We start from the raw sequence: 3,713 nt of genomic DNA, 5'->3' as shown, positions 1-3,713 counted from the left end.
GAAGATAGGAAGCTTCTGGTGGTGTGTGTGTGTGTGTGTGTGTGTGTGTATGTGTGTGTGTGTGTGTGAGAGAGAGCGTTAGTGCGTGCGTGCGTATATGGGGGGTTTGTGCGTGTGAAGTTTTTAATTTCTTTGTCAGATAACGGAATGGTGTTGGAGATGATGATAAAGATTGTGTAACAACGTTTGAGTCATAATAATTGCTATTTTTTCTTTTCTTCTTACTATACAAAAATACTTGTTGTGTGCTTGTGTGTAGACGCATATATATACATATATATATATATATATATATATACACATATATATATATATAATCTCACAGTCGCTACTTCCTGCTGAAATTTCACACATTCTCGTTCCTGTTCTGAATATTCTGAGAATATAAAATCTTCTTCAAGCACACACATATAGATATATTTATATATGTGTTTTGTTTTTATGGTGCGTTATAATGAAAGCAATTAGACATTTAACGGAAGAATTAGTCGGTACTTTTCAACAGAATGCATGTTACACATTTTACAAGAATAGTTACTGAGAGACAGTGACTTCGAAGTCTCCGCCTATATATGTCTTCACTGAGAGAGAAAGAGATAGATAGATAGACAGATAGATAGATGCATAGATAGATGGATAGACGGATATACAGATGGATAGATAGATAGATAGATAGATAGATGGATAGACGGATATACAGATAGATAGATAGATAGATAGATAGATAGATAGATAGATGGATAGACAGATAGATAGACAGATAGATAGATAGACAAATAGACAGATAGATAGATAGATAGACAAATAGACAGATAGATAGATAGATAGACAAATAGACAGATAGATAGATGGATAGGCAGATAGATAGATGGATAGACAGACAGATAGATGGATAGACAGACAGATAGATGGATAGACAGACAGATAGATAGATAGACAGACAGACAGATAGATAGACAGACAGACAGATAGATAGATAGACAGACAGATAGACAGATAGATAGGCAGATAGATATATATATAGACAGACAGACAGATAGATAGATAGATATATAGACAGACAGACAGACAGATAGATAGATATATAGACAGACAGAAAGATAGATAGACATATAGACAGACAGACAGATAGATAGATAGACATATAGACAGACAGATAGATATACATACACACACATCACGCTAACAAAATCTAATTAACAACAAAACAGCAAGTTTTATATACAAGCACACATATTATTCGGCAATTATATATATACATATATATGCACACACACACACACGCACTTGTCTTTCTGTGTTGATATTTAATCCTATGTCAAACTCATCCTCATCAAGTAAGATCTATAACAGAAGGCATTCCATTCACGACCATCCCCTTTTTTTTGTTCGCATCTACATCAAGAAATACAATATTAAAGATGTTCTTTAATGCTTATTTCATAAGACAATACAATGTATTCTGAGGGAGATTCGACTGCTATTTCTAACACTTCCACTGGTCGCATAGCGGTTCCTTAGCTTTATATGCTAGAAATGACAGTCAAATCTCCCTCAAATCACACTCTAACCCTCTTGAATAACGAACCGGCATTTTAAATTATGTTCACCGAGATATATTTCTGATACGACATGATGGTCACGGACGGACGTTTTGACCATAAATCTTTTCGACTGCCCTGGATACCGGGGTACGTACGTAACAACTCGAGAACGGGTTGGTTGTCGCTCGATCGGCTAGAAATAGCAGCCAGAAACCCGATCTCTCATTCAATTCGTACACACTACTGGCTTTTTTTCTTTATTTTTTTTTCCGTTCTTCTTAACGGAAACATTCTTTCCGAATAAAAAGACGGATTGGTCAAGGCTGGAAAGCCTTTTGGTCACAGCACGGCTCGTTCAGGGATATTCTCATAACAAAAGAACTGTGCAGATAAAAAGGAGGTGGGGTAGATATGATCAAATCGGGTACATGTGTATATAAAAACACACACACACACATATATATATATATATGCATGAATATGTGTGTGTGTGTGTATTATATATATAGGCACACACACTGATACAGGGATATGTGTATATAAATATATATATACACACACACACACACATATATATGTGTATATATATATATGCATGAATATATGTGTTTATTATATATATATACGCACACAAACTGATACAGGGATGTGTGTATATATATACATATATATACATACATACATATATATATATATATATATACATGCATATATATATATATATATATATATATATATACATGCATATATATATATATATACATGCATATATATATATATACATGCATATATATACATACATATATACATACATACATGTATACATACATGTATATATACATACATGCATATATATACATGCATATATATACATACATACATACATGTATATACATACATGTATATATACATACATACATATATATACATACATATATACACATATATATATATACATACATGTATATATACATACATACATGTATATATACATGCATATATATATACATACATACATATATATATACATACATACATACATACATACACACATATATATACATATACATACATATATATATATACGAGTGACAGACAATACAATACTACAAGATCTACCCGACTTCTTGCTTCTACCCGTAAATAGAAAATCAAAAAAAAATCCAGTTATCAGAAGCAAGCAAGCAAGGCACCTTATCATTAACAGACTTAAATATACACATGTAATTAATATTTAATTAATCCTCAATAGATTAATTAATAAACACACCAGATATATATATTATATATATATTTATATATATTACTTACATTGTGAAGGCTTTCTCTTTTATTCGTGGTTGGATTATAAATAACGGCCAAGATGTATATATATGTCCGGGACTGGAGGGTGTATATATATTTATATATACATATATATATATATATATATTCTGTTGTCCTGAAACTGATGAATCTGATGTTGACACACCTTACTAGTGAGGTCACATCCGTCAATTGAGGTCAAAACCAAAAGGTGACTTCCGTTAGATTAAGGACGTCACATGATTTTATCTAAATCTAACGGTATATCTGTGGTTTGGCTTGTTTTATTGAATGTAAACCTGTAGTTTAGCTTGTTTTATTCAGCTGTCGTCAATGAATGGAGATTAAAAAACCGAACTGGAAGTTTGGATCTTTTCGGTTCCAACGGCAGTTTTTTTCTAGCGGTGTCATATGAAATTGTCACCCATAATTATGACCCTAGTATCGATCTATTGCATTTCAATCTGTTTTAGGGTTAGGGTTAGAGTTAGGGGTGGGGGAAGGGTATCCTTTTTTCTTCACAAATGTAAATAAACCCAATCTGTTTCTTAAACGAGGGATATATTCATACGGCACAGAATGTTGTTTACCTCAATAGACGTCATTGATTGGTTGAAATTGCAGAAATTGATGGAAAAACAACAAATATCTTACAAACCATACAATTTTCTCAATAAAGCCAAGAGAAAAAGGGCGATCTTTCGTCTCTAGTAGACCTTTCCGTCGATTTCCGTAATAATTTTTTTTTTACATATGGGCTTGCGGGAACTTTTAAAGTAATATACATACATATACACATACACCGAGTAAAAAATTTCAGTTATCTCTCTCTTTCACACATTACTCTCTCTGTCTCTTCACACA

At 32.3% G+C, this 3,713-nt stretch overlaps 1 protein-coding gene across 4 annotated transcripts in view; it reads right to left on the bottom strand.

The window, feature by feature from the left end:
- Positions 1-3,012, bottom strand: part of LOC115225813 (src substrate cortactin) — a 63,169-nt gene extending 60,157 nt beyond the window's left edge. For 3 of the 4 annotated variants that reach the window (XR_005004182.1, XM_036514673.1, XM_036514674.1), the window contains exon 1: positions 2,856-3,012. The gene's annotated coding sequence lies outside the window, so the exon portion shown is untranslated. The remainder of the gene's footprint in view (positions 1-2,855) is intronic. The other variant, XM_029796784.2, reaches the window with a different exon arrangement.
- Between the last annotated feature and the right edge of the window lie 701 nt (positions 3,013-3,713).

This window comes from Octopus sinensis, linkage group LG28, assembly GCF_006345805.1.
Source record: "Octopus sinensis linkage group LG28, ASM634580v1, whole genome shotgun sequence".
NCBI lineage: Eukaryota > Metazoa > Mollusca > Cephalopoda > Octopoda > Octopodidae > Octopus > Octopus sinensis.
The sequence above is the reverse complement of the archived record's forward strand: the minus strand, read 5'-3'. Positions and strand labels throughout refer to the sequence as shown.